This window comes from Phodopus roborovskii, unplaced genomic scaffold (genome assembly GCF_943737965.1).
Source record: "Phodopus roborovskii unplaced genomic scaffold, PHOROB, whole genome shotgun sequence".
In the NCBI taxonomy this organism is placed as follows: Eukaryota; Metazoa; Chordata; class Mammalia; order Rodentia; family Cricetidae; genus Phodopus; species Phodopus roborovskii.
In genome coordinates, this window is record NW_026126407.1 from 10398704 (window position 1) to 10409188 (window position 10485).

Genomic DNA, 10485 nt, shown 5'->3' on the forward strand with positions numbered 1-10485 from the left:
AGAGACAACAGCCAAACAGGACAAAACAAGACACAATAAGGCAAGGCAAAAGCCCTCCTATGGAGGCTGGATAAGTCAACCCAATACAAGGGAAAGAGTCTCAAAATCAGGCAAAAGAGTAAGAGATACGCCTGTTCCTGCTGTTAGGAGTCCCACAAAATCAACAGCCAATATGCAGAGGACCCGATATAGACTATGCAGGCCTCATGCTTGCCATTTCAGTCTCTGTGAGCCTGTGTGAGCCCTGCTTAGTTGAATTGGTTGGCCATGTTATTATTGTGTCCTATTTCCTCTGATTCCCACAATCTTTCTCCCACCTCTTCCTCAGAGTTCCCCAGTCTCCAAGTGAAGAGACTTGATAGAGACTCTCTCTCTCTCTCTCTCTCTCTCTCTCTCTCTCTCTCTCTCTCTCTCTCTCTCTCTCTCGATGGGGCATGTTCTTCAGTATGCTGTGAATATATGTTTCCATTATTGGTTGATGAATAAAGTTGTTTCAACCAATGGGCAGGCAGGATGTAGCCAGGTAGGAAGTATAAGCAGGGCTAGCAGACTAGAAGTCTGGGAAGAGGAATGCAGAGAGTCACAAGAGAGCCACCATGTAGCCACCAGAGGGGTAACGTGCTGGAGCACTATGGGTAAGCTACAGCCTCTTGGCAATACATAGTTTATTAGAAATTGGTTGATAGTTTAGAAAAAGCAAGCCATTAAGAAGCCCAAGCTATTGGCCTAACAGTTTATAATTAACAAAAGCTTCAGTGTATTTATTTGGGACTAAGAGGCTGAGGGACCAGGTGGGACAGAAACTCATCTTGACTTTATTTCTTGACCAGTCATGTTGGGCTCTACTCTAGGTCTCTGAGCTATCCAGTCTCTTGTTTCTGGCTATCCAAGCAGTGTCAGCCTTGGCTCCCTCTCATAGCATGGGCCTCAAGTTAAACAACACCTTGGTTGGTCACTCCCACAAGTTCTGAACCACCATTGTCCCAGCACATCTTGCAGGCAGGGCAGATTGTAGGTGGAGGGTTTTGTGGCTGTGTTAATGTCCATATTTCTCTTTCCATAGCCTGCAGACTACATTCCTGGGCCAAAGAGACTAGAACATAAAGGTGAAGGCTTCAAGCCCCCAGCATCTCAACATCTTTACAGCCAATGAGCTGAGCAAAAGTTGTCTTTAGCAATGGTGCACCACTGGGAATTTACAAAGGTGTCCTTCTGTTCTACCAGTAGCCTGGGTTTTTAGAACTCTCCTCAGCCAACAACTCAACTGAATGTAACCCAGCCCCACCACTGGAAGCCTTGCCTGGCTACAAAAGATGGTCAGTTCAGACTCCACATCCTCTTCTGTTACTAGTACTCACTAGAGCCCCCCTCAAGGATTCCTGGAAGTTTCCACTGCATTAGGTTTCTACCTCTCCCCCAAATGCCCTGCAATTCCAGCTATCTCTCCCTCCATTGCTCCACCACACCTGACCTCTCCTGCTCCTATCCTCACCCATCCCAGCCTACCCTCAGAATCTATTTCCCTTTCCAAGGGAAATCCATGCCCCCATAGCCCTACTCTCTACCTAACTAATGGTGGGTGAATTATAACTTATCATTTACTTAAGCACTAATGTCTACACATAAGTGAATACTTACCATATTTTTCTTTCTGGGTCTGGGTTACCTCACTAATGGTGATTCTTTTTCTAGTTGCATCCATTTGCCTGTAAATTTCATGATACCATTTTACTTTAATTCATGAGTAATACTCCATTGGGTAAATGTACCACAATTACTTTAACTATTCTTCAGTTGAGGGACATCTAGATTGCTTCTAGTTTCTAGCTATTATAAATAAAGCTGCAATGAACATGGTTGAACAAGCAAGTGTCTTTGTGGTATGGTGGTATATGTGGTACAGGCCCAAGAATGGTATAGCTGGGTCAGAAAATTCCCAATTTTCTGAGGAACTGCCTTTTTGATTTCCATAGTGGTTTTATAAATTTGCACTCCCACCAGCAATGGAGGAATGTTTCCATTGCTCCACATCCTCATCAGCATGAGCTGTCACTTGGGTTAGTGATCTTAGCCATTCTGACAGGTGTAAGGTGGAATCTCAAAGTAGTTTTGATTTTCATTTTCCTGATGGTTAAGGATGTTGAACACTTCTTTAAGTGTTTCTCCACCATTTGAGATTCCTCTGTTTAGACCTGTACCCAATTTTAATTGGATTATTTGTTTTTTAATATCTAGTTTCTTGAGCTTTTTATATATATTTGGATATTAAACCTCTTTCTGATGTGTAATTGATTTTTAAAAAGCCTTTTCCCATTCCATAGGCTACCTCTTTGTCCTATTGATGGTGTCCTTCGCTTCAATTTCAGGATGTCCCATTTGTCAATTGTTGATTTTAGTGTCTGAGTTATAAGTGTTCTGTTCAGAAAGTTGTCTCCTGTCCCAATGCATTCAATGCTATTTCCTGCTTTCTCTTCTATAAGGCTCAGTGCGTCTGGTTTTATGTTGAGGTCTTTGATCTACTTGGACTTTAGTTTTGTGCAGGGTGAAACATATATCTATTTGTATTCTTCTGCATGCTTACATCTAGTTTGACCAGTACCCTTTGTTGACACTTTCCTTTATTGCATATGTCTTCATTTAAAAAATGAAGTGTGTATAGGTGTGTGAATTTATGTTGGGATCTTCAATTTGATTCCATTGACAGCCTGTCTGTTTGCATGCCAATTGCATGCAGTTTTTTTTTTTTATTACCATAGCTTTGTAGGACAACCTGAAGTTGGGGATGGTGATACCTCCAACAGTTTTTTAATTATTTGGGATTGTTTTAGTTACCCTGGGTTTTTATTTTTCCCTACGAAATAGAGGATTGCTCTCTAGCAAATATTCTTAAATACAACTTTCTGTTGAATCGAATGCGAATTACAGTTGATGAACTTGTTTTCATTGGTTGTTTTTGTCGACACTGACAGAACAGATGATTTTGTGTATTGAAGCAAGTCTATTATGCATATTATATGTGCTTAACTCAGTGGTTTGTTTTTTATTTTTTTATAGATTTTTCAACTGTTTCCAGTCAAAATTTCTGTAAGAGCCACCTCTAACAAAATAATATTGCTCAGTTATTTTAATATGCTAGCTATAACCTATAGAACTGATGCGAGTAAGATTAACAATGGTCTTTATATCACTACCTGGAAGCCAGCCCCCAGCAGCTCAGGGCTCAAAGGGAAATCATGGAGTCTTTGGGAGACTTTTTTACCTGAGGGGGTTAAGGGAAAAACACTCATACTCTGTCTTGATGGTTTCCTTATTTATTCTTTTGTGTTCTTCATTCTGTGTTCTATATTGTCTTTTCTTATCTCTATCCAGAAATGTCCCTTCTAACTCTCTTGATGTTCTCCTCTTAATTCTCTCATTCTTGATGTTTTCCTTTTAACCAATTTTAACTTGAACTCTCTTCTTTCCCTTACAGCTTATATACCCCAGCAAAACCTTTCAGACAAACATTACAATGTGGTTACATTCTGTCTTTCGAGTGAATGAATACAAGTGAAAAATCGCATGTTTTCTATATCCCTTACATGATTAAACATTTTACATATTTTCATTATAGGTGAAAAATAAATTATCCCAAGAACACGTGTATATTCATACCCAAGCAACTTGTTTTAGATTAGCCATGTAAGCAAGCAAGATATTCCTCTCAGTCAGGTATTTTACTGGCAGGCTGCATTTTGCAGTTACAAAGAAAGGGCCAATTAATTTATTATGTATCTTGAAAGGTAATCTTATAAGGAATCTCAAAGGAATCACAAATCTAAACTTTTGTATGTGAAAAAGAATCAGTCAGCTCTACTTTAAATCTTTAGGATGCATACATACTCAGCAATAGTTATTTTTTTATATCAGGAGATTGAGGGCAAAAATGGGTAAAAGGGATTAATCACCACCTTTGGTCATAAACCAATCCTAGCAAGAAAAGTATGTCAGCTAGTAATAACTGGGCCACTTTGTTCTTGTTCCCTCATCTTAAAGAGTTCCTCATTCAACTATGTGCCTTTCTAAAACTTTAGATTATCCCCTTAGGTATTTTTTTTTACCTCAAAGCTATTATCAAATCATCTGATAGAACCTGAAGTTATTATAAGGCTTTGTTTCAGCTACTGATGCACACCAAAACCTATTAACAACATATCTTCCAACATTAATTGTTTTTCTTAATCATTAACCTAAGTCACAGTCTATGAACGTCAATAGAAACTCATGTGTTCTAGCCATGTGATACTTCCTTGTTTTAATTTTATCATCAAAGCTCTATTTAAACTATCAATTACACAATACAGCTTAGGGAGGAACCATATTCATAATAGTCCACATGGGGGAAAAAAAACGGGATGTTTCCATTAGATAATGTTACATTACAGGGAGTGGGAATCTTCCCACACCCATTCACACCATGCCAAATACCAAAGAAAAATGGCAGTGGCAACCATGTAAAGGCACAGCATGCTGAAGCAAAAGACATTCCAGGGTGTGTGGTCTAAGGGCCTTTCCTTTCAGAGATTCACTCATCAGGAATTTGCCTGCTGGTAGGCTAACACCTCAAACTTCAATTGCCACCCGCTGCTCCTCTGACAAGATCACTGCAAGTTTAGGTGCTTAGCCAGGGTATCACTCTTCCTAAACCATTATGTTCCTTTTCCTGTAATATGGCCAAAAAGACTTAGTGCCTTTTTAAAAATTCTCATTGCTTCCCCTCTGATATGAGACTTACAACTGGTGTAGGTCCTCCCCAGCAATGCCAGACAACTACAACCAATGTTTGAGATGGTTAAGTAAGAAACCTTCAGGAAACAAATCATTCAGAGACTAGGGAAGTCACTTGTGTGAATACCACCAAAAGGTAAGCAGTAAAGAGATGTTGTAGAAAATTAGATCATTAGACATATAGAAGACAGACAGACATCTCAGAATCAAACCCAATCATGACACGTTCAGCCTCAGCTCTTGGGATTTTGAGGGCAGAGTCTTACTGTGTTCCAAATGCAGGTCAAGAACTCACTAGGTAGCCCAAGCTGGACTTGAACAGGTAATCTTCCTGTCTCTGCTTCCCTAGTGATGGGATTACAGGGATGCCCATATCCAGCCATAAATAGTTTCTAACACATAACTCTCTTAAAGTAAATGTCCTACTATCTGCAGTTGTAAAGTCAGAGCTAGAGACATTGCCTGTAATAGCCAGCTAGTTCTTTTCAGAAATAGGTTCAGCTGAAATCAAGATTCTTGACTGCATCTCAGAAAACAACTTTAAGATAAGTCAGTGTGAATCTGAGTTGTATTAACTAAGATTAATGTAGATTTAAGTAGGAGGTAAATACAAAAGAGGCACTTGGTGCAAGGATAATATGCACCCTTAAGAATTGTGAATGTGCTGGCTGGTTCTGTCAGCTTGACACAAGCTATAATCATCAGAGAGGAGGGAACTTCGAATGAGAAAATAACTATAAGACTGCTATAGTGGACCATTTTCTCTATTAGTGATTGATGTTGGAGGGCCCAGGTCATTATGGGTGGTACTACTCTTGGGCTGATGATCCTGAGTTGTTTTGTTTTGTTTTTTGAGACAGGATTTCTTTGTGTAACAGTCCTGACTATCCTGGAACTCACTTTGTAGACCAGACTGGCCTCAAACTCACAGAGATCCACCTGCCTCCGTCTCTCGAGTGCTGGGATTAAAGGTGTGCACCACCACCACCCAGATTAATCCTGGGTTCTATAGGAAAGCAAGCTGATCAAGTCATAGAGGGAAAACCAATAAGCAACACCCTTCCATGGCCTCTGCATTAATGCCTGCCTCCAGGTTATTCCCCTGATTGAGTTCCTGTCCTTCAGTGATGGACTATGACATGGAAGTGTAAGCCAAATGAATCATTTCCTCCCCAGGTTGTTTTTTGTCATGGTGTTTCATAATAATGCCTACATGTCCTAACAAAAGTCAATATACAATTTTGCTCACTTAAAATCAGCCCCCCTTCTCACATTCTCTCTGTATGTATGTTTGTATGTAGTATGTCTCTCTCCAATAAAATGAGATCATAAGGTGGTTCCAGGGCTGCATTGGATAAGACTGCAGCTGAAAATGCAAAACCACATGTCACAATGGTTGCACAAAGCAGTTAATATTCTTTTGCTATAAAGTTCATGATTTTATTTGTGATATTCCCAGAGGAAGGTATACAAATGGGAAATAAGAAGACCCTAATCAAAGGTTTTATGTGCTTAGTTTAAGCACAATTTTGTGTTATTTTAACATTATTATTCTAATTATCTGCGCACAAAAATTAATGTTGACTTTTCCAGGTAATCTCACAGTGAATTTGTTGTCTTGACTTTAGCTGGTGAAATAGACTTTGCCTGACTAAAAAGTAAGAAGTCATATTCACCTTTATCATTTTAATTTTCTGGTTTGTCTTTCCATCCTGCTTTGCTACCACTAGATGGCAATCACACATTTGATAAGGGACACAGTATAATCATAGTAGTCCCTGCTTATAGAGCCTCTTAGAAAGAAGGTCCATACCATGTTCCTCTCTTTGTGACTGAGTTACCTCATTCAGGATGGTTTCTTCAAGTTCCATCTATTTGCCTGCGAATTTCAAGATTCCATTGTCTTTTTTTCCACAGAGTAGTATTCCATTGTGTAAATGTGTCACATCTTCTTTATCCATTCTTCACTTGAGTGGCATCTAGGTTGCTTCCAGGTTCTTGCTATTACAAATAATGCTTCAACGAACATAGTTGAACAAATGTCTTTGTTACATGCATGTGGATCATTTGGGTATATGCCTTAGAGTGGGATTGCCAGGTCATATGGTAGACTGATTCCCATTTTCCTAAGAAACTGCCATACTGATCTCCAAAATGGCTATATAAGTTTACACTCCCACCAGTAGTGGAGGAGTATTCCCCTTTCTCCACACCTCTCCAGCATAAGTTGTCATTGGTGTTTCTAATTTTAGCCATTCTGGCAGGAGTAAGATGGTATCTCAAAGTTATTTTGATTTGCATTTCCCTGATAGCTAAGGATGTTGAGTACTTTCTTAAGTGTCTTTCAGCCTTTTTTATTTCCTCTATTGAGAATTCTCTCTTCAATTCTGTACCCCATTTTTAAATAGGGTTATTTGGTGTTTTGGTGACTAGTTTCTTGAGTTCTTTGTAGGTTTTTTAGATCAACCCTCTGTCAGATGTAGGGTTGGTGAAGATCTTTTCCCAGTCTGTGTGCTGCCGTTTAGTCTTGTCAACTGTGCCCTGTGCCTTACAGAAACTTCTTAGTTTGAGGAGGTCCCATTTATTAGTTGTCAATATCAGTGTCTGTGCTACTGGAGTTATGTTTAGGAAGTGGTCTCCTGTATTAATTTGTTCAAGTGTACCTCCCACTTTCTCTTCTAAGAGATTCAGTGTGGCTGAATTTATGTTGAGGTCTTTGATCCATTTGGACTTGAGTTTTGTGCATGGTGATAGACATAGGTCTATCTGCAGTCTTCTACACACAATCATCAAAGTTGTGCCAGCATCATTAGTTAAAGATGCTTTCATCCTCCCATTATATACTTTTAGCTGTTTTGTCAAAAATCAGGTGTTTGTAGGTATGTGGGTTAATATCAGGATTTTTTATTAGATTCCATTGGTCTACCTGTCTATTTTTGTGCCAATACCAGGCTGTTTCTGTACTGTACAGGGTTATTTTGGCTATCCTAGGTCTTTTGTTTTTCCATATAAAGATTATTATTATCCTTGTAAGGTCAATGAAGAATTGTGCTGGAATTTTAATGGACATTGCATTGAGTCTGTAGATTGCTTTTGGCAAGAATGCCATTTTTACTATGTTTATCCTACCTATCCAAGAGCATGGGAGATCTTTCCATTTTCTGGTATCTTCTTTAATTTCTTTCTTTAAAAACACGAAGTTCTTGCTATATAGGTCTTTCACTTGTTTGGTAAGCGTTACCCCAAGATACTCGTTGTTTGTGGCCATTGTAAAGGCGATGTTTCTCTGATTTCTTTCTCAGCCCTTTTGTCATCTGTATATAGTAGGGCTTCTGACTTTTTGAGTGTATCTTCTATCCTGCTAGTTTATTGAAGGTGTTTCTCAGCTGTAGGAGTTCCCTGGTAGAGTTTTGGGGTCGCTTAAGTAAACTAGTATATCATCTGCAAATAGTGAAAGTTTGACTTCTTCCTTTCCAATTTGTATCATCCCCTTGATCTCCTTTTGTTGTCTTATTGCTTTAGCTAGAACTTCAAGTATATGGAACTTCAAGTATATAGAACTTCAAGAGATATGGAGAGAGAGGGCAGCCTTGTCTAGTTCCTGGTTTTAGAGGAATCGCCTTAAGCTTCTCTCCATTCAGTCTGATGTTGGCTGTTAGTTTACTGTATATTTCTTTTATTATGTTTAGGTATGTTCTTGTTATCCTGATCTTTTAATGACCTTTATCATGAAAGGGTGTTGAATTTTGTCAAAGGATATAGCATCTAGTGAGATAATCATGTGGTTTTTCTTTTAAAGTTTGTTTATATGATGGATCACATTGATAGATTTTTGTGTGTTGAACCATCCCTGCAACCCAGGGATGAAGCCTACTTGGTAATGGTGGATGATTTTTCTGATGTGTTCTTGGATTTGATTTGCCAGTATTTTATTGACTATTTTTGCATCAATGCTTATGAAGGATATTGGTCTGTAGTTCTCTTTCTTAGTTGTGTCTTTGTGTGGCTTGGAGTGGAGAGGGAAACTAGGAGAAAAAGAAGGGGAGGAGAGGAAAGCACTTGGGACTAGGAAGATTGAGTCAGGGGAGGAATAGACAAGAGGAGAGAGAGAGAGAGCAAGAGAGAGAGAGAGCATAGAAGAGGGAGCCATTATCGGTTTCAAGAGAAAACTGACCCTAGAGAAATGTCCAGAGACCTACAAGACTGCCCCAACTAACAATTTGAGCAACAGTGGAAAGGCTAACATAAATCCATTCCCTGATGGTGAGATTGATGACTAACTTATCCACCATCATAGAGCCTTCATCTAGTAACTGATAGAAACAGAAACAGACACCCACAGCTAAACACTGAGCCGAACTCCTGAAATCCAGTTGCAGAGAGGGAGGACAAGACCAGGCTACAGAAACCCACAGAGACAACTGACCTGAACATGGAGGAGCTAATGGGCCCCAAGACTAATAGCTGGGAATCCAACATTGGACCAACTCAGACCCCCTAAATGTGGGTCTCTGTTAGAAGGCCTGAGCAGTCTAAGGGACCTCTGACAGTGAAACCAGAGTGTATCCCTGGTGCACAAAAGGACTTTGGGGCAAGTTCCCTATGGAGGGATACTCCCTTAACCTAGAGGCAGGAGGGAGGGCCTGGTCCCTACTCCAAATGACTTGACAGATTTAGATGACCCCTCCTGGAAGACATCACCCTCCCTGTTGAGTGGGGGGTGGGATGGGAGGGAGGTGGGGGGCATGGGAGGGAGACAAAGAGGGAGGGAGGGAGAGGGAACTGAGATCCATATGTAAAATAGGAAAAATAAATAAATAAAAGAAAGCAGAGGGTTCCTACATGACTGATTTAATTGGGTGTTTCTGAGTTTGAGTCCTCTTGTATTTCACTCTACGATTTGTAATGATGCTTCTTCTCTCAGGCTCAGGCTTCTGAGTTTATTTACTTACACAATTCAAATGTTCCTAATGAAATCCATGTACCAATCAAGCAATAAATGGCAAAAAGGCACGAAGTCCAAAATCCCTGAAGATTGAAAGATAAACAGATGAGTTTTTTTCTTTCTATATTTATATGACACCATGATCAAGGCAACTTATTAAAAAAACAGTTTGATCAGGGGCTCATGGTTATATGCATGGCAACAAGAAGGCTGAAATGGGCTGTAGCTGTAGCTCAGAGTTCACATCTGATCCAGAAACATGAGAGAGATAAAGCTAACTGGGAAATGGCATGGGTTTTTGAAATCCCACAATCCTCCAACAAGACCACATCTCCTAATTCTTCCCAAAACAGTTTCACCAACTGGGTACAAACCATTAAAATATGTGATCTTATTGGGAGCCATTCTCTTTCAAACCACCACCTGGAGATAAGAAGTTATGACAAGAGATCCTTTGAAATTTCACAGATTTTCAAAAGCAAACAATCTTGACAACTTCATTTTCCCATGTTACACTATTAATTCCTCCAGTCTTGGAACTAGATAAATACTTAGAAGCAGAATTGCAACATACTTCTGGACTCCCAATACTCAGCATGACGGACATAGAGATGCATATTCATTTCAGGTAGAGGTAGAGGCTGCGATGTAAGGAGTTCAGCTCCTCTAAGGAACAGGAAGCCTAGTGTGTACAGTAATGCTTTTCATGAATCCACAGAGTTAGAATTAACCAGAAGTACCCTAGAAATGCAGCTAATTGGGCTCACTCCATA